Raw genomic sequence first — 21970 nt, 5'->3', positions numbered from 1 at the left:
CTAGACTGCCGGGAGACTTCCCATGATGCACCTCTCTCCTCTTCTCCCTCTGTACGCATTCTTATCCAATTAATGCATGTTACTAACTCGACATCTTCTCTCTCCTGTAGTTTTGTGCTTTCTCGTCTCTCTCCTCCTGTCACTTTCAGTAGGTTTTTCTGTCTCTGGAGCTGCAGAGTCTGGATCTATGATTGCAGGCCTCCTACTGCCCCCATGTTCCTGCTCAACACCTGCTACTACAATTATTATTGGTCTTATTATTATTATTTCTATCATTATTATTGTTATTATTATTGCATTAATATTACCTCTACCATTACATTATTATTATTTTCAAATTCTATGTGGAATTTGCATTGTGCTAGTGTATGCTCTCTTTCCTCCTGCTCTCTCTCTCTCTCTGTTCACCTGATTGAAGCTGACGAACAGTGTCTCATGGGGACAGCCATGTCTCATCATCATCAGTAATCATAAAAAAAGTCCAGATAATTAGAAACAATAAAATCATTAAGGATAAAAGACTTATTATCAAGATATGCTAGAGATTCAAGAGGCCAAAATTGTTGTAAGTTTTTATTTCCACCTCTAGATATGCCTTGTGGAAGGGGAGGTTCTGTGCCTAATAATGGTCTGTAGGATGAGAATTCAAAAGAGGGGTAATGACACATGAGGCCGGTGGGGGGAGCTAGCAGGGGGAACAGTGCTCTGACGTGCCACTGTAGGCGGAGATGGAGATGGAGGTTCCGGGGGGGGGGGTCAGTCACATGGAGCGGACTGTACTGCGTACTGCAAGTTAGCCGCTCACATTCAGCTACCCAGCCTGTTGGGGTGGACTCTATCAGTCCTAAAGAGGGAAGAGTGATCCCAAAACAGATTAAAATTGTCAATATAATCTTTATTCTGAACACTGCAGGCAGACTGGAGCCAAGTGGGGAGGCTGAGGATTCTGCTGACATGCCCGGCTAGTATGGCAATAGGACCAGAAATAACAGTCTGGTCAAAAGAGTCTTTCTTCTGGAGTTCATCAGAAAGCAGCTGAATATGCTCCTTAAGGTCAGCGATCTGTTCGGTTTGCTTTCAGGAGTAACACACAGTCCTCACAGGACGTAGTTGGCATAGTTGTGTTTGTTAGCTTAGCCACCAAGCTAAAAACAAGTCCAGCCAAGCAGTAGCAGGCACAGTAAGCAAAGTGTAATCTGATAGGAAGGCAAGCGGGGAAGTCTCGTAAAACCAACGGAGCTGTGATAAAATAGTAAAAGACTAGTAAAACCACTGAGATCAATTCCGATCAGTGGGTTAAAAATGTTAAAAACATAACTTAAAAGCAACTGATAATGCTAAAACAAGCCTTGGCTCTACAGGCTTGTTGCCCTGACGTCTGTGGTTATGAAATTCTTTCAAAGACTGGTGTTGGACCACCTGAAGGACATCACAGGCCCCCTGCTGGACCCCCTGCAATTTGCATACCGGTCAAACAGGTCAGTTAGATGATGCAGTCAACATGGGACTGCACTACATCCTGCAACACCTCGGCTCCCCCCAGGACATATGCAAGGATCATGTTTGTGGAAATCAGCTCGGCATTCAACACCAGCATTCCAGAAGTCCTCCGCTCTAAACTCACCCAGCTCGGACAATCAGCACAGGTGCCCCTCAGGGATGTGTTCTCCCTCTACACCAACAACTTCACCTCAGGAGACCCGTCTGTTAAACTCCTGAAGTTTGCAGACGACACAATGGTCATCGGCTTCATCCAGGATGGTGTAGAGTCTGTATACAGACGGTAAGTTGAACAGCTGACCCTCTGGTGCGGTCATAACAACCTGGAGCTGAACGCGCTCAAAACGGCAGAGATGACAGTGGACTTCAGGAGAAGCCCCCGAACACTGCCTCCCATCACCAGAACTGTGTCTGCTGTGGAAGCCTTCAGGTATCTGGGACGTCCAACATCGACACAATCATCAAAAGGCCCAGCAGAGGGTGTACATCCTGCACCATCTCAGGAAGTTCAACCTGCCTCAGGAGCTACTGATCCAGTTCTACTCTGTTCTACTCCAGTCTGTTCTCTGCATATCCATCACTGTCTAGTTTGGATCGGCCACCAAACAGGACAGGAACAGACAACGGACAGTCAGGTGAGGTGCCAACCAATCACATGCATATTGTACTGTACATATCCACCTACATCATTTATATAAAGTAACCTATTGCATTATTCATTCAATATTTATTCTAGCCCTCTTTGGACTCTGCACCCGTATTCTTGTTTACAATTTACAGACAGTCTGACTTGTATATCGACATTGTATATTGTTGTTCATTGTTGCTTTGCTTTGGATAGTGATCAAAAGAGTCTGCTGACACAAGCAGCCAGAGTGAGGTTTGTTTGCAGCCCAATACTGAAATTAGACACCTAGGTAATGTTTAGGTTTATATAACAATGTAAGGAGAAACACACATTTTCAGTCTTTAATTATAAAGGTTATACTATATTTTTGTGCTTTGTGACATTTTGTATTAGTAAGAGCAACCCCTCCATATACATGTTTCCATAAAACTAAAAGGGTCTTTCCATGGGCCCGGGTCAGTCTGCTTTAGCAGTGCCAAGCCATGTGATGACATGTTTCCACTACACCCTCACAGCCCCTTACAGATGCAGCCATCTAGAATTGCCAGCTGGTCCATGACAGGGCCCATGCAGATATGTGGCGGATCCCAGCTGGTTCCTTGCTGGGTCCTTGGCTGTAATGAGATCCCCCCTTGATGATGTAGTGAACACAGCCCCGAAAAGAACCAGTGGCAATGCTTTATCTATCTGCCAGGATTCAATTCAGTTCAATTTTATTTATATTGCGCTATCGTAGAAAAGGTTTCAGTCGTAGACATCTGGACACTGTTTTCAGAATCAAGACGTTTCGGCTCCCATCCGGAAGTCATTCTGATTTGATTCTGAAAACAGTGTCCAGATGACTACGACTGAAACCTTTTCTACGATAGAACACTCCTGGACGAATGAGGGACTACACCGTCGTATTTATATTGCGCTGTTCAACAGAAGTGATCTCATTGCACTTTTCCTATAGAGCAGGTCTAGACCGTACTCTTTATAATATTATTTACAGAGACCCAACAAATCCCACCATGAGCAAGCACTTGGCGACAGTGGCAAGAAAAAACTTCCTTTTAACAGGCAGAAACCTTGGGCAGAACAAGACTCAATGGTGGGCGACCATCCGCCACTGCCGTGTTTATAAAGAGTACTGTCTACACCTGCTCTATAGGAAAAGTGCAGTGAGATAACTTCTGTTATGAATTGGGCGTTATATAAATAAAATTGGATTGAATAGTAGCAAAGCCAATAACAACAATTGTAGTAGCAGTTGTCGAGCAGGAACACGGGGGCAGCAGGTGGCCCACAACCACAGATTGAGTCTCTGCAGCTCTGGAGGTAGAAATACCTGCTGAAAGCAACAGAAGGAGAGAGGAGAGAGATGAGAAAGCACAGAACTATGGGAAATGTAGAGTTAGTAACATGCATTAATGGGATAAAAATGGATACAGATGGAGAGGGAGAGAAGGAGAGAGGAACTCAGTATATCATGGGAAGTCTCCCGGCAGTCTAGGCCTATAGCAGCATAACTAAGGGATGGTTCAGGACTAACCTGAGCCAGCCCTAACTATAAGCTTTATCAAAGAGGAAAGTCTTAAGAGTACTCTTAAATGTGAAGATGGTGTATGCCTCCCGAACCCAAACTGGGACCTGATTCCACAGGAGAGGAGCTTGAAAACTGAAGGCTCTGGCTCCCATTCTACTTTTAGAGACTCTAGGAACCACAAGTAATCCTGCATCCTGGGAGCGCAGTGTTCTAGTTGGGTAATAAGGTACTATGAGCTCTTTAAGATACAATGGTACCTGACCAGTAAGAGGAGAAGGATTAAATTCTATTCTGAATTTTACAGGGAGCCAGTGCAGAGAAGCTAATATTGGAGAAATATGATCTCTTTTCCTAGTTCTTGTCGGTACATGTGCCGCAGCATTCTGGATCAACTGGAGAGTCTTAAGGGACTTATTTGGGCAGCCTGATAATATTCTTCTTTATTCTGATAAAAAAATTCTTAGCCTAGACATTGTTTCAACATCTTTTCAACACCTACATCGACGTTTATCAGATGTTCAATAAAAGGTTTTACCAAGGTTTAACTTAGCCATTTAACCTGTCTTTTTGACATCAAATAAATGACACAGATGGCATATTACAGTGAAGTCATTTATTTGAAAATTTATATAAATTCAAAACTGAAAATATGCAAATATTAGAAAATGAAAATACATGAAAAACATTGGATAATAGGAGAAAGCATAAGATATAAAATGTCCTTTCATTTATTAACAGAAAAAATTAAGAAAAATTAAATCCTAATTATCCAGGTCAGTGCATACTTAAACTGAACAAAAGTACAACACAAGGAAAACAGACTGCACGCCTTATTTAATTGGTCTTCACATCTCAGAACTCAGGTCACCTGCCAAAAAAAAAAGAGAAAAATCCAATGTTGAAAGGCCGTTGCATTGCATTACACAAATAAACAGAGAACTAAGCATATCCCTTTCTCCAGGGCTTCACCCAACAAGAACATGTAATGTTAGAATTCAGTCTTTAAAATTCATGTAGTGGGTGGCAGTGTTAATAAGCTTTTTTTTCCCCTTAAAAAGACATGTTGGAAAAGTTGTTAATGGACAGGGTAGTCATTTAACTACATCTGTGGTAACAATGGGGTCAAGACGGCAGGGCAGATGTGAGTCATCAGAGATGGAAGGGTTTCAAAAAAAGGCCCTCTGAGGTATGCTGGATGCCAGGTGTGTGATATTATCATAGTGTATGATAGCGTAGAATAGTATATATGATAGATGGTAGAAGAGTGTGTCCTTGCCCCACCACTTTTCCCAGATATGTAACACTGGCTCTGGTGAACTCACATTTAGCTAAGTTGGCCGTTAAACATGCCCAGACCAGCCTCTCAAACAATGGCTGTATCCTGCTGAGGTGCTCTTCCCACCTGCCACTATAGATGATGACATCGTCTAGATACACTACACAACCCTGTAAACCAGAAACCTTATTTATGAGTCTCTGGAATGTTGGGGGTGCATTACACAACCCAAATGGCATAACAGTATAACTGTAGAGACCAGATGGAGTGATGAACGAGCAAATCTCTTGTTGCCCCGACTTGATCTACGCAATCTTCCATCCTAGGTAGTGGGTAGGAATCTAGTTTTGTAACCGCATTAATCTTGCAAAAATCTGTGCAAGGCCTGAAAGACTGGCTGGCATCTGGCTTTTAACCAGCAAATAGAGAAGCCCAAGCAGAAGAATTGGTTCAGCCAATCTATTATCCAGCATGTATGTAACAGATTCAAATATTTCTCGTTTTTCAGGAGACCTCTGATAGAAACGCTGTTTAAGGGGCAGAGCATCACCAATATCATGTTGAATCAAGAACATGCGAGACGGAGTATCCGAAAACAAAGACTGATAACTGAGGTTTCAGGAAAGGGGTGGGGTGGGGGTGTGAGAGAGGGAGGCCTAGATACCACCTAGAATTTTTAAAATAGTAGAAATGTAATTGTAGTGTTAATATTAAGTCTCCCGGCAGTCTAGGCCTATAGCAGCATAACTAAGGGATGGTTCAGGGCTCACCTGAGCCAGCCCTAACTATAAGCTTTATCAAAGAGGAAAGTCTTAAGCCTACTCTTAAATGTGAAGATGGTGTCTGCCTCCCGAACCCAAACTGGGACCTGATTCCACAGGAGAGGAGCTTGAAAACTGAAGGCTCTGGCTCCCATTCTACTTTTGGAGACTCTAGGAACCACAAGTAATCCTGCATCCTGGGAGCGCAGTGTTCTAGTCAGATAATAAGGTATGAGATCTTTAAGATCTGGTGCCTGACCATTAAGATCTTTGTAGGTGAGGAGAAGGATTTTAAATTCTATTCTGGATTTTACAGGGAGCCAGTGCAGAGAAGCTAATATTGGAGAAATATGATCTCTTTTCCTAGTTCTTGTCAGTACACGTGCCGCAGCATTCTGGATCAACTGGAGAGTCTTAAGGGACTTATTTGGGAAGCCTGATAATAAGGAATTGCAATAGTCCAACCTAGAAGTAACAAATGCATGCACAAGATGTGCAGGATTACTACATGGCACAGACTCAGTTGTATCAGAGACACGAACATGGTATGGTTTTAGTAAATTTACATGACAGATTTTGGCTGCTTTTCTTTTATTAGGCATAGAAACCAAGTAGTTGAGCTCCGACACTTGACACAAAACAGTGCGAGGACCAAAAAAAGTTTGAAACGGTGACAGCACCAAAACCTGGTCTCCTGGGCCATATTTGTGTTGTACAACCTTGCGATCATACAGTCGTTTCATTTTTTTCCAAGCAAGTTCCAAGTTCTCATTAGCCAATTCACTAGCCTCATAAAGCCTCTGTTTAAACACATTAACATAGTCTAGCAGATTTTGCTCAGGTTTGGAGGACTTCCATTTACCCTGTACAATGGCCAGAGGGCCACGCACTGTGTGACTGAACATAAGGTAACTGGGGCTGAAACCAGTGCTTTCTTGTACAAAATCTCTAGCTGCAAATAAAAGCCAAGGCAGCCCTTCCTCCCAGTTGGCTTTTAGCTCAGTACAATAAGCACAAATTTCAAATGCTGGTGAAATCGCTCTAGTGCACCTTGACTGCAGAGATGTAAAATTGGAGCCCTGATCACTGAATTATTTTGGGAACCCTGAACACTGAGATGAACTGACTGAGATCCTTAACCACTGATCTGGCAGAGACTGCACACAGAGGATATGCAGCTGGATATCTAGTCAAAAGACACATTACTGTTAGCAAGTAGCTACAGCCTGACTTTGAACACAGCAGAGGACTAACACAGTCACTCCCATATGACCAGCTGTACTGTCGTGAGCGGTTTTAAGTACAGACGGTCTATATTTAATAGGCAAAACCACCTGCTCCACAACCCCACAAGCCAAATTTTCCCCATAAGGGACCCACCTCCTCATTAACAAACCATCTTGTAGGATATATACTGGGGACCTTTTCTCCACCTCAGACATTGGCACCACACAGTCAAACAGATACCTTAAAGAGGGAGCCGATTTTTGCGCCTCCACCAACTCTGTATGAGACACAGACGAGAGGTCAGCAGGTAAGGACAAAGCAAACTTGACACCTTTTTGTAAATCATGTTTCACTTTGCTAACTGACGCAATCATGGACCACGTTACTGCACAAGCTGAAGATACTGTCTGATCTGGTACATCGAAATCCTGATGCTTTACAGCAGATGACAGTTGGCACCCTTGGTTGCTCATCAGGCATCAATACGTCGGGCCATATATGTGCTCCGGCTACATCATTGCCCAGGATGACATCGACTACCTCAAAACGCAGTTCTGAACACACCCCAACCTCCACATCTCCCTGTACTAGGATAAGGGACAAAAACACCTTATGCACAGGAACAAAAATATTGTTAAACCCATTCCTCGAATGGGGACACAACTTCCTGTGTCTGACTGTGGAGAAAAAGGCAAGACCGACTCACGTGCAAAAGTATTAAAGGCACCAGAATCCCACAGTATTTTAACAGCAATTTTCTCATCACTGCCCAGTAAGAGATACAAACCCCTCAGAAATGAATGGTGAATAACCTGCCACAATCTCTCTTTAGTTTGCATCTGAAACAGAAACACCAACCTATTTTTTGTAGAGGCAACAGTCAATGCACAGTAGAATTTACTTGTGACTTTGTAATTACAAACTATAATTTTTCATATAAGAGTCTGTACCTCGCTTGAGAAAAACTGAATCCAACCCTGACTGAGACTTGTCAACAATAGCTTTTGGACCAAAGTCATTCTGTTTCTGATCACCAAAGATACAGTGGTATGAAAAAGTGTTTGCCCCCTTCTTGATTTCTTATTTTTTTGCATGTTTGTCACACTTAAATGTTTCAGATCGTCAAACAAATTTAAATATGTTAATGTAGGTTTGGATTTTGTTTCCCTTAATAATAACAACCTTCATTTAAAAACTGCACTTTGTGTTTACTTGTATTATCTTTGACTAATATTTAAATTTGTTTGATGATCTGAAACATTTAAGTGTGACAAACATGCAAAAAAAAAAAAGAAATCAGGAAGGGGGCAAACACTTTTTCACACCACTGCACGTTTATGTGTCAATACATATTCATCTGCAAGGGCAGCAGCATCATTTGGAGTCTTTGCTTTACATTCATTGATGTATGTGGCAATATAGCTAGGTACTGTTTAAACAGGTACTGTTTAAATTGTTCAAGAACAACCAGAATGCACAGTTCTTCAAATGAACCAACACTGGATGCAGAACACCAGCGACTGAACTGCACAACCAAATCTCTAGCAAATTCCACATGCGTTTGCCTATCAGATTTTCTCCAGTTCCTAAAATGTTTTCTGTAAGCCTCTGGAACCAACTCATAGGCCTTCAGGTCTGTTGCTTTTACCTTATCATAGTCTTTATATTCTTCAGTTGTTAAAGCTGCATATGCCTCTTGGGCTTTACCAGTAAAAACACACTGTAGCATTAAGGTGTGGTCCTGATCAGGCCAATTTCTAGAATCTGCCAGCCACTCAAACATACAAAAGAATGTATCTTTGGAATGTGTCTTTGTCATTAACATATTATAAATAGTACCGTCTAGACCTGTTCTATAGGAAAAGTGCAATGAGATAACTTCTGTTATGAATTGGTGCTCTATAAATCAAATTGAATAAAATTTCGGCAGCAAATTCAAATTACCGGGAATGTCAAATCGAGCAGCAGAAGGTGTACCAGCAGCTGTAAACTGTTCAGTCAACTCACTGCTCAAATGTTAGATTTGTCTTTGAAGACATAGACACACTAGACAACTGCTTAGATTTTTCCACTTACCAAAATCTCCTCTTCCATCAAATTAGCTATCAGAATGCTCTTTACCGTTTCCTTCAGACAATTTGCCCCAATATCAATGTTAACATGGTCAGCAGTCTTCAACAACTGTTCTTTAGTACATTGTTCCAACACCGTTTCAGAGGGATCCTGAATGAAACAACAGAAGTCACGATACCCTAATTTAGTTCAGAATTCACCAAACTATCAATATACTTGTGTCATAGTTTAAGGTTCTGTCATCTCCTGTTTTATTTTGTAGTGTGTTCCTTTCCTTGTGTGTTTTGTGGTTTTACTTCCTGTATTTGTTTTCCCTCCAGTTTTGATTGTTTGCACCTGTGTCTCATGGTTTCACCTCCCCTAGGGTATTTAGTCCGTGTATGTCTTTATTCAGTGTTGGGTCATTGTTGTTACACATGGTGTTGTTCCTGTCTGGTATGATTCTTGCCTTGAGTTTTGTTCCTGACCTGTGTGTGTGTCGCCGTTTGGTGCACTTTTTGTTGTACCTGGTTCCTGTGCCCAGTTCCCCGGCATTCTTACCGTGAGTTCTGCTTTGGATTCTTTATCTCCTGTGGCCCTTGGTTGGATTCTGGATTTTGTACTTTGCCTGCTCCCTTTTTGGACTGTTTAGCCACATCGGACTCACTTCCCTGTTTCCACCACTGCCAGCCGGTAATCCATTTTCCTGTTGCCTGTTCATTTCCTGTCTGCCTACTGGTCTGCCTGTACCTGCCTGTAAACCACATCACCCCCAATAAACACGGTAGCCATCCGGCTACTTCATCTCATACCACTTCCTGGTCATCTGCCTTTGGGTCCACATACCACTACACAGCACAGCATACGACAACTTGAGCCTACCAAAAGTGCCTTTACCCAAAATCAAACTAATCACAAGTGGCCAAAACACACTGGAGTCTCTCCACCTAAACTAACTAATATACCTATCTAACTGACTAAGTACACTCAACCCCTTACCTGTTACAGGTAAGGGGTTTTTATTCACTATAAACCAGCGGGACTGGAAAGTACCTGCTATGCAGCCACTTCCAGAAACCCACGGATGTGGCGCTTTCACCACCACATTAAACCAACAAAGCGGAAACAAGTTCTCTAGTAGAACTTATTGCTAAGCCTACCAGGAGAAACTCTAGTTAAAACAAAGCCACCAACAACTTGGTTAGCACCTACCAAACAAACAGCTGACCCCACAAACCCAGTGGGTCAACAAAGGGACTAGACCAAAGCTCACTACAAAACTAACATGTGACACTCTCCAACAATCTGTTATTTTGCATAAGTTAACCAAGTAAGCAAACACCCTGCCACTTAGCAAATTATAAAATACAAAGAGAGGACAACACATGACTTTCTAACTAAAGATTTGTTTAACAAAATATGTTAAACAATAGCAATGTAAAGTATGTAAATCAGTAACATCGGTAGTGTTTTGTGTGTTTGAATGAGTGTATAGTGAAGTGCAATGAACAATGAAAATAAAAACCCTAACCCAAACAACAAACCACATGCCCAGAGAGAGAAGCAGCAGCACAGGTGATAATCAGTGATGCACTTCCTGCTTAGGGATGTCACAAGTGACAGTGTATGTATTAGGGGAAGGTTCTTGAACTTACAGTCATTCAGTAGCCCCCACCACTGGTTCGGGCTGGAGCCTGTTTGAAATGGTCAGACATGTAGAGTAGACTCCTCAAACAAGTGAGGGCAACCTGTAATAGAGAGAGAAGGGGGGGTGGGAGATTGATAAATGATCGAGTCCCACATGATCACACAATGGATTTTGAAAATTGGGCACACTTAATGCATTTTCCATCAAGGAAATATGAAAAGTTTGGTCCATAGAACACTGCTGTACTACTTGCATGGATTGTTTTGAAAAAATGAGCTTAGTACTGAGAAATGCTTTCACAAATTGTTGAACAGTAACTAAATATGAATCCATTTGTTTTTTTACAGTAGTTTTTTATTTTGGTCCACAATGAATAAAGTAGATACAGACTGCAGGTCAGAATCATGTTGTTTTGCGGTCTGTATCTACATCATTCATTTTGGAGAAGAACACTTCTGGTGAAGCTCGTTCTTGCGACAGGGAAGGATTTAACATACCAAACTTGGTATGACCTGCAGCTTCAGGCATGGAAAACGTAGCATCAAACTGTTCCTCCATACCATACATTCCTCTGCACGGTCAAATTCTATTACCAAAGCCAAAGCACTCTTCATATGGAACAGACTTCTCCTTGCAAAATGAATTATAAACAGCAGACTTATGTTTGTTTTAAAGTATTGTTTACAGTTGAATGATTTACATGCTTTACTACCAACAAATGAGATTCCTAGTAACACTATTGTAATGTCCCCTTCTCTCTCCCCTGTTACTGGATTTAGTAAATCTATCAGGATTTCTTATAGCTTTAGTAGAATCAAAATATAAAGATTCACACTGCTGCATTGCATTGCATCGTATCACTTGTGACAAGGCTTAATTGAATCATACTGTTGACTACTTAAAATGAACCTAAATGCATCATATTGTTGAACATATATCTAGAGACGTATCAAATCAGTCTCATTTGGCACCCCTAGTGTAGTGTGCCTGTTTATATAGTAATATTACATACCTAATTCCACTTGATGAGGTAGCACCTGCTTTTGGTTTCATTACCACCATGGCATCCACAGGTCCAGGCTTCACTCCCTGTATAGTAGAGGCTATTAATAAACAATCTTTACTGCACTCAAACACTGTAACAGATATTACTGTAATATACATACCAGTGTTTGAGGTTTATGCCATCTTTGTTCCATTTCAGTGCATGAAAGGACAGGGAGTACTACAGACATCACATACTCTGAGTGGTGGGCTGTCTGATACAGCAGGGCAACCAATTGGTTGCACAAGCCACTTCCAGCTGCACAAGAGCTCCGAACCAGTACAACTGGCACAGAATCACGTAAAGTAATCTGAAATGCATATATAAAAAAAAAACTGTAAATGAAAACAGTCTATATCACACCTAATACTTAGTAATAAAGTAAAAAAGATAAAGGATAGACACAACAAAAATAAGCAGGGAAATTAAGATAGCTCAGTGAGTGAAAAGGTTTTTCTGTGATTTATAGCTATACATACTGACCAGTAATGATCTTGACTTCAGCACTCAGCTACCAAGGGTTTTTGCTTTAGGTAACTGTTTTTCTTTTGTTTAACAATGCCTTACAGATTATTCTCAAAGCTAGGTTGATTACCTCTGTCAGCACTCAGCAAAATACAAGTCTTTGCCTGAACTGAAACAGGGTAGAGTTGTATAAACAACTTAAAAAAAGAACTTTGAACACAAACACTTATGGTGTGGCTTCTCAGCTTTCTTCATCGAGCGATAGCAATGAGCTCGAACAGACACCTCATTTGTGGCCCTAAGTGTGTGGCCCTCAGGTAAGTCTTTACCAAAATATAGACAAAATATATAGACATATACATTTTCAAGTAGAACATTACTATCAATGTGACTGGTTAACATTCAGTTGATTGAAAATTTTGGCTGCATCACACAATATTAACAGCGACACCTGTTGGTTTGCCCAGCTAGCTAAGTTAGCTATCGTTAGCCCTGGATACGTACCTTCATAATTGCACAAGTAAGAAGACACATAAAACTTGAAACCTTTCTCAAGTTTACTGTTTGGCGTCTTTGTGCACAGCCTCGTCATTCTCCACACATTGTTGATTGTTAATTTCAGTAGTTCTAACAAGCACAGGGTAAACTGTGAGGAGTGGGATGCCGTCTCCATCTTCTCTCGCTTGTGTGTCGAGTTCTTCGGAAGTAGACGTGCGGTCTGAGGTGAAATGCGGAAGCATTGCATGAATAGAGCCTATGATTTTGTGCATATGGGATTTGAGCAGCCTATACTATAATATGCTGACTTTGCTACTAATCACACCACTATGTCACTTCGCTTGTATAAAAGTAATACTTTGGTATTGCAGTATCAGTTCATGTAGGCTACAACACTAGTTGTGGGTACCCTATTAGGGCTTTTCCATTGGCACTTTTTGCTGCGCAGTCAAACCATGCCGTGCTGATTTGCGTTTCCATTACCAGTTTAAATGCGCCAAGCTGTGCTGATCTGCACCCAAGATGGACCTTCTCCGGAGTTTGCTCAAAGCGCACCCGACCACCTCCAAGTGGGTTGCGGTGAAGTCAGACGCTTCATCGGGCTACAGGTCTGTGTGTCTGTTTGACCAAGGGCAGGGCTGAGCTGCACAAGTACAGGCAGAGCAGTGAGCAGAGAGGCTAGGGACAGGACGAAGTGTGTCACACAAAATCCGGCAAAACGGCTCCTTCCCGCAGGGTTGTTCAGAGGTGTGGCCATGTTTATTTGTGCTTTAGAATGTAACTGCCATGAAACAATCAGAAAATGTCTTATTTCTCTAAATTAACTACTTTGTTCTTGCTAACACCGCTCCCTCTCTTCATTTACTCTAATGCTTGTTCAATCACTGCTGCTTCCTCTCTCTGGCTTGGTCGCTTTTGTTTTGTTGCTGTTTTTACTCCTTAATCTTTTTATTATATTTATCTGTATGGGCAAGTGCACGCATATGTGTGTGGGGGGGATGTGAGCGTGTATGCATGTGTGAAATGTTGAATGAACTGTTTTAGGAGCTGCACAGCAAATTTCTTTTACTATGCGCAATGACAATAAAGGCATTCTTCTCACTTTAGAGTGGGTGGCCCTGTAATGGAGATGCAAATTCCTGCCATGCTGGGCTGATGTGCCGAGTCAAACCAAGTTGAGTCAAGCCAGCACATGTGTATGGAAAAGGGTTGCACTGCTATTGCCTGTAAATTGAGTTTCAGTTTAATTGCTCTTGTATAGTTTCAATTTTATTATATTCTTATTTTTATTTTATATACTTATAAATTATCTATTGTATGTTAAGTTTCTCTATCTGTACTTTAACCTGTCTTTGTGCTGCTGTAACAACTGAATTTCCCCTCTGGGGGATCAATAAAGGATTACCTTATTTTGTTAATATCATACCATAAGGTCATGAAATTATGAAGCTTTTTGTAAAACATTTGTAGAGATATTTGTTTTTAGCTAACCTAAAATATAGGTTAGACCTACTGTTCAAAGTTAGGAGTCAAAGGAGTAGATAGCCTACTGCGGTTACTCCAGGCAGGAATAATACCACGGCCAAACGGCCAGTGCTATGGACGCCCTGGAGTGTGGCTGTGATGCCCCTTTTAAAATTAACTACCCACACGGGCAGTTTGGCATGCCCTGTTTTGAACTGGCCATTGTGCCCTTAAAAGAAAGTTGCGGATTTCCTGAAACTACATGCGATGCAGCATATAAACTCCTGTTTCCCAGCGTATCCATCATAATAGTAGTAGCGTGAGATTTCTCCCACTCCCGCAAATATAGCTGTGTTAATGTAAACATTAACAGCTAACCCGCTAGCTAACATTAGGTAACAATTAAAGTTATGTGATAAGCACAAACAGAGAAACACTGTAAGTTACAGTGTAAGTATTAATACATGTGTATTTTAAAGTTCACCAGGGTATTGCTGCATAGTGTTAGCTAATTACAAACATACAGAGTTTATAACTTGTTGTGATCTGACAGGTTGCTACTTTATCAGTGCAATGCGTTACATTGTGAACAACAAATGTGTGTTTAAATCATATAATTAAACAAAAGAAACCTTGCTGTCAAAAAACTTTTTCTTACCGTCTGCGTAAATATCTCTTCAGCACCAAACAGAAAGCAGCAAAGCGGGTAGTTACTTTGGTAACGGCCTACAAGACTCAAATACCATCTCACACACGCACATTGTCTGAATTGACGAGTATCCACCAACCAGCACATATTTTTGTGAGAAATCTTAATTTTTTTAAACGGTTCGCATCTCAGTCCCATGGTCTTCTCCCACTAAAACATCGCAGCTAACCAACGGAGGCTGATAGCGAGTTGAGTCATTTTTGTGACTGCTCCAATGATCTCAGACTCAAATCTAATGGTTGCATGGGTGTTGAAACTTGTTCAGATTAATTTTTATCACCCTTAGCCCATTTATAGACTTAATTTTATCATTAATCTGACAACAGGGAATGTTAATGAACCAAGTCACTGAACGAGGAAGTGACGTCCTAACTGAAGACCCGCCTTGATGAGAGGACTGACCCAAAAGAGCGCAGTGACGTGTAAATGTAAATGCAATAGACTTGGGGCGCTGTTTCCCTTATTGCATATGAATATTGTCCAATGTACAGCAGATTAAGTCTTTGAAAATAAAATATCAAATGCCGTTTTCATTTTCAGTGCTGGCCAGTGCTATCCTGTATGCTGTTGCACAAATGGAAAATTAGGCTGCATTGTTTATATTGCATTTTAATTTTCAAATATGAATTAACATTTGAATATTGTCCACTGTACAGCAGGGTACAACTTTGTAAATTAAATGTCAAACACCTTTTCAATTTTCATTTTAATATGGTCATAGAACGCTCATTTACAAAATGAAAATTGGATTATTTCAGTTAAATTTTTACTCAAATAACATACATATGTGGAAAATTATAATGCTATTGTGTAATTACATTTTCATTTTCAAGTTAACATTATGATTTTAATAGAGTCCCCTATACGCTTCCTTAAAAAACAGTACATTTAGAGTGAAAATGTTTTCATGTACATGTAATAAGGACACATTATTCCAGAATAAAAGACATGGTGTTTCTGGGGTCATTCCAATCCTTTGAATGAAATGTCTGTCTACTTAGATGACTACAGAAAAAATGCTATAAAAAGTAAACCAGTGCAAAAAGACAATAATACACACAACCTCAGGGTGGGATGTCCACATGGGACAACGAATAGCATCATGTATCCAGATTTAACCAGTTAACATATGCTCACACTCCACAATTACAGATGACAGCGCTGCTGCCTTATATGAGATATATAATCAACTACTTAGGGCTTATGTCCATATAGAGTTTTTTTCTGGCAGAAAAGGCAGGTTGCTGGGGAGCGCTGTGATGAAGCGCTTGTGCAGTGAGAGAAAAAAACGCTATGTCAACAGAGGGTTGACTACACAGCTAACAACAAGCTAACAACAAGCTTACAACGCGTCGGGTGATAAAAGCACAACACTCACTAGCTACACTCTGTCCGGCAAATCTGCTCCCACAGACAAGCTTTTCTGTCTCTGTTTCTGTCTTGCATATCATAAAACTCAGGATAGACAGACACGGCCAGAACAAGCTTCTCCATTTTCTTGGTTACCAGGGTGACGAGTCCCAGCCCATCTAATATATGACTGGTTTCTTGAAAAGAAGCGACAGTGACGACACTTGCAGCTTTCTAGAAATCAGAGAGATCAGACTTGCCTGCAGATCTATCCAAAAGTGGACGTTCTACTGTCCTTGCTTCTCCCTCTCTTGACTGTTTGCAGTGCAGGCACAAAGTCATATACAATCAAAATGTCGAAATCAGGAAATCAACAAGTAGCTAACTTAAAATTAAATTGATGTGTAGTGAGTTTTATTTTTCCTCACGAAAGCAGTTAAAGTGAGAGCCTCACCTGTCGCAAGTTTTGATATCCTAGCATTATCCATTCTTGGGGGCGGCCAATGAAATTTGTTTGGTGCGTGGGCCAGGCAAAACTTTCCGTCTCCATCCTAGGATTACAAGTACCTGGGAGTACACTTGGATAATAAACTGGACTGGACCCAGAACACTCAAGCTGTTTACAGGAAGGGCCAGAGCCGCCTCTATTTTCTGAGGAGGCTGAGGTCCGTCAACATCTGCCGGACAATGCTGAGGATGTTTTATGAGTCTGTGGTGGCCAGTGCTATCCTGTATGCTGTTGCATGCTGGGGCAGCAGGTTGAAGGTAGCGGACGCCAACAGACTCAACAAACTGATCCGTAACACCGGTGACATTGTGGGGGTGGAACTGGACTTTCTGGCGGTGGTGTCAGAGAGGAGGATGCTGGCCAAACTACACGCCATCTTGGACAGTGTCTCCCACCCACTCCATGACGTGCTGATCAAACAAAGAGTACCTTCAGCGGAAGACTCATCCCCCCACAATGCACCACAGAAAGTCATTCCTGCCTGTGGCCATCAAACTCTTTAACTCCTCCCTCTAAGGGTTAGTCTGTTTGACCCTAGGTCACTAAACTGGACATTGATCATTAACATCACTGCAATACTTGAATAATTGTGCAATATTCTGTGTATTACCTCCATTACTGCTGTGCAATATCTTAATAATCTCAATAAGCTACACTTAACTCGACAGTACATGCACCACTACTTATATTATTACATTGTATTATTTTACTGTATTATCATCATCAACTGGTAAAGCCACTTGGTACCTCACAATTATTTTATCTTATACTTATACCCACCTGGTACTTAATTTATTTTCTGACCTGTTTTTATAGTGTATTGTATTATATTTTTTAACTAGTACTTTCTCCTGTGTGTGCTGACGTAAAGGCGAGCTGCTGTAGCAAAGACTTTCCCTTCGGGGATCAATAAAGTATTTCTGATTCTGATTCTGGATACCAAATCTAGATCCCAGCTGGCTGACTCCTGAAAGCCTCCTGGTGGCAGCCAGTAAGCCTTTAGTTGGGAGCCAAAGACCTCCATTTTGGAGCAGCAATTCTGATTAGCTGGCAATGTACCTGTGTCCTCAACGGCTAAACTCATGTGTGTATCTGCTGAAAACTAGCAAGAAAGCTCTGGTTTTTAAACTCTGTGTTCAGCTCTCAGTACTTTTGTAGCTTTTATCTGAATCTTTGTATTTATTTGGTTTAAATATTGAGTAAACAGAAGCACAAGCGGATATTGTAGAAAAACAGATAAAATATCTTGTCAGTGAACATTTTGCTGAGCCGTTCAGCATGAACATTTTGTAACATCCCATGATACGTTCATCAACAATGTTTCCTTATCAGGTTGATAAACAAGACTAAGAGTCTACAGTTATGCTAGCAGCTCTGTGAGGCTGTATTTAGACACAGCGCTGCCTTGAGCTAAATGCTAATTTAACATGCTAACATGCTCACAATGACAATGTTAACATGCTGATGTTTAGCAGGTATATCATTTACCATGTTCCCCATCTTATTTTAGTGTGTTAGCATGCTAAAATTTGCTAATTAGCATTAAACCACGTACAGCTGAGGCAGTTGGGAATGTCATTAGTTTTGCAGGTATTTGGCCACTTGATGTCTTGAGATGAAACTGTATGACTGGTGGACTACTTCAGTTAATTATGTAGGAGTCTGCTCCTGTTTAGGCATACCAGTGTAACAAGTAATAGCAATTTTCAGTAAAGTCAGTTAGCACTATGTCTTGAGTGATGTTTCTTCTGGTCATTTCACATTATGATTTGTAATGTCGTGTCTTAACAATGATCCTCTATGACAGAGCACCATCATGTGGTGACATGTATTTAACTCAGCAGCAAACAGAGAGTTCATGTTGATGTCTTCCAGACAGTGGTTACATTTAGCAGAGAGAATGCTTTATTTGAAGGCTGGCACTATGTTATGCTTCCTCTCCCTGCACATGAAGCGGCAGGACTGCTGGTTGTCATGGAAACCACTGGGTAATTGCTTTCTGTGGGAGAGCAGATGAGGAGGTGACCTCTCCAGGGGGCAGCAGTGTTCTCCCACCTCCACCACCATGGCTGTCACTTGCTGCCCTTTACCTACCGCTATAAAGCTTTGATGGGAGAGTTAGGGTGAAAGAGAGAGTTTAACATCAGTATCTGAATTATTTTAATGGTATATCTCCTGTTTATGTTAATTTTCTCCATCTTTGGTGCTATGAAGTTACTATTGTGGTATTTTTCTATTTGTCTTTATTTGTATATTCTGCTGAGTGGTCATTGCTGTATGGTCTTTAATGCCTCTATCTGTTTTGGAGCTGTTTTGTCCCCACATAGTGTGCCATTTCTTACTGAACACTTTTTGAAAGGTTGTCTTTTGTTGTCAGTCAGATCTGTTCATTTTTGAACAAACTCAACCTTTCCTACTGTTGATGCTTCGCATTAAAAGCTTTCCACTGGTGAACCGGCGGGATGCTTTTATTGTGAAGAAGTTATAGGAAATGCACAGAGTTAGCTGAGCTTTATTGGCAGTGCTATTCTTCAATAAAAACAGGTCTAATCAGCCAGATTTGGACATATTCTGTGTTTTTGGTCAGCAGATCAGTTTCAAATATCACTGGGAGGAATAGTACGAACAGAAACAGCTACAGACTCTTACTGTGGTTTGTGACCAGCACACCTAAACATGTCAGAAAGGTAAACCACTTTAGTTTAGTGGCATCTAGCGGTGAAATTGCAGTTTGCAACCATTTGAATACCGCTCACCTCACCCTCCCCTTCCAAGCATGTAGGAGGAACTACGGTGGCCGCGAACCTCGCGAAAAATGCAACAGGCCCTATCTAGAGCTAGTATTTGGTTTGTCTGTTCTGGGCAACTGTAGAAACATGGCGGTGCAACATGGTGGCCTCCGTGCAAGGGGTCCCCAAATGGCTTATTGTAAGGTAATGAAAACACAACGATTTCAGGCGATTATACACTAATTCAATGTTTTAACCCTGATTCAACCATGTAAAACACTTTGTAACTTTCATTTTGAAAAGCGCTGTATAAAAAAAGTTTATTATTATTATTTAAGTCATTAAACTGGACATTGGACCATTAACATCACTGCAATACTTAATTGTGCAGTATTCTCTGTTTAATATGCAATATACTCTTTTCAGTTTAAAATTCCCTATTTATTGATATTTATTCATACTTCTATTACTGCTATGCAATATCCACCGTCTCATAATCATCATAATAAGCTACACTTAACATGACAGTTCAGGCACTATTACTTATATTATTACATTTTATTATTATACCGTACATACTTATTATCAACCAGTAAATCCACTTTGTACTTTACACTTGTTTTAATTTTATACTTATGTCCACTTTGTACTTAATTTATCTTGCCTTTATTATAGTGTATTATATTTTGATTTGCTTAGTGCTTCTATTCCTGTGTGCACTGATGTGATAGTGAGCTACTGTAACAAAAGAGTTTCCCCTCTGGGATCAATAAAGTATTTCTGATTCTGATCCTGTAAATGTTACACACTGGACCTTTAAAGGGGAAGAAATGGAGGAAAAACGCTAGATGTGGATGAGATTCCAGCCGTACATACATGTTTAAAATAACATTAATGGGAATAATGGGCAGTGACTGGATCAGAAGACATTCATCACAATCATCAGACTCAAACATCGTCAGACAAGCTTTTTCCCCGTTAACCAATCTTTATGCTAAGTTAGGCTAATCACATCCTGACTCCAGCTCTGTACTTAACCCAGAGACATGAGACATGAGATTGACATCTGTCACTCTCAGAAAGAAAGCAAATAAGCATACAGTATTTCCCAAAATGTTGAACTACTATATTCTATGAAAGAGTCCCCAGCAGTCCCTGAGGAGGCTGCATGGGATCTGTGCAAACTAAATAATGTCACAACAAGAAATTAACTCAAAGATACAACAGTGAAGAATGACAACAGGGATCCTGGGTTTCATTTTCAAGTATAGCAGTATATAAAGGAGAAAAATATAAGGCACTACAGCATAGAAAGCCTTCTAAGCAAAAAAACCACCTACTTACTTACAGGCCAGTGATATTACTGTATTTCAAACAAGTCTGAAATGTCACTGTGGGGCAGTCTAATTTACAGCCAGCTGTTAAAAAACACAGAGTATACACATACAACAAGAAAGTGGACATCATTGGGCGGCTGGAGAAAGGACAAGGAGGACATACACATCCATCTACCCCTATGTATGATCACCTTTTATTACATGACTGACGTTCCATACTTAGATCAAATGTGAACTTTAAAAGATTACTTTTTGCTTTGAGTGCAAACCAGTTCATGGCCAGCTGGCTGAATCTGCTGCTTTACACTGACCAGTTTAACAAGGCTGAGCACAGTGATCCTTCACTATACTGGGCTGATGTAGTTTAAAAGCTACAGCTGCAGTATGACACTAACACTGTAGGAGAAGGACCAATACAGTCCTCTGCATGATCTACTAATGACTGGAGAGAGAAACAGTGAATTTATGTATGGGGAACTTTCAGCCTCATCTCTCTAAGTCTCGCTCCACATATACAGACCACTTTCAGATTCATCACTTTCTTATTACGGGTTGTGCACATGTGAGTGTGCCCCTCTACAAATCCTGCTAGCCCTGTGGAAAGCATGGAGAATTTTGAACATAACTTGTTTTATTAATGTCTTACATTAAGGACATGAATAAAAGGATACAATCCACCCAGCTTCCTGCTGATGCTCTGAAACTCAACTGCAAACTGAGTGTAGCCTCATAGCCGGGGCGGATTAAATGGATAGACTGGGCAGACAGGCATTTTTCAGTGCCGTTCTACTGTTAATGTAACGTTGGGGCTAAAATCGCCTGCCTCTGCCGCCAAGTCTTCGGGTGTGGAGCATTCACCCTCCTTCGCAGCAGAGAGTCTTGCAGTTGCAGCCAGTAATTGAGGCTGGCTTGTGGGCTTTTAAGGGCCCGAGAGAAATTCTTCCTCTTCATTTATTTATTTATTTATTTTGCACTTTGCTGCACCCACAAGCATACTGAAAAGCTGCTAGCCTATATGTAACATACAAGCATCATCTCCACTGAACCGGAAATACCTTTTCCCGCACATTGCCGCTAACGTTGTGTATGTTTAAAAACAATAAAGGAATATACGCCAACTACAACGGCTAAGTGAAGTACCATCAGAAAGTCTCCTAGAAGATGTGAATGCAGCATTGAGAGCGATCCCTACCACAACCATCACTGAAACCAATGAGCTGATATACGCCTCAGCAGCAGTGATCC

General features: G+C 41.0%; 1 protein-coding gene across 7 annotated transcripts in view; it reads right to left on the bottom strand.

Moving 5' to 3' along the window:
- The window catches only part of apba1a (amyloid beta (A4) precursor protein-binding, family A, member 1a), a 96886-nt gene that overhangs the window by 63540 nt on the left and 11376 nt on the right, over positions 1-21970 (bottom strand). For 3 of the 7 annotated variants that reach the window (XM_044195700.1, XM_044195707.1, XM_044195701.1), the window contains exons 2-4: positions 11787-11975; positions 11633-11709; positions 10628-10720 (exon numbers count right to left, since the gene is read on the bottom strand). The exons of 2 other annotated variants lie outside the window; for them this stretch is intronic. The gene's annotated coding sequence lies outside the window, so the exon portion shown is untranslated. The remainder of the gene's footprint in view (positions 1-10627; positions 10721-11632; positions 11710-11786; positions 11976-21970) is intronic. 2 more of the 7 variants (XM_044195704.1, XM_044195706.1) reach the window with 2 other exon arrangements.

This window comes from Siniperca chuatsi, linkage group LG5 (assembly GCF_020085105.1).
Source record: "Siniperca chuatsi isolate FFG_IHB_CAS linkage group LG5, ASM2008510v1, whole genome shotgun sequence".
Lineage (NCBI taxonomy): Eukaryota > Metazoa > Chordata > Actinopteri > Centrarchiformes > Sinipercidae > Siniperca > Siniperca chuatsi.
Note: the sequence above shows the minus strand (reverse complement) of the source record. Positions and strands in the feature narration are given on the sequence as shown.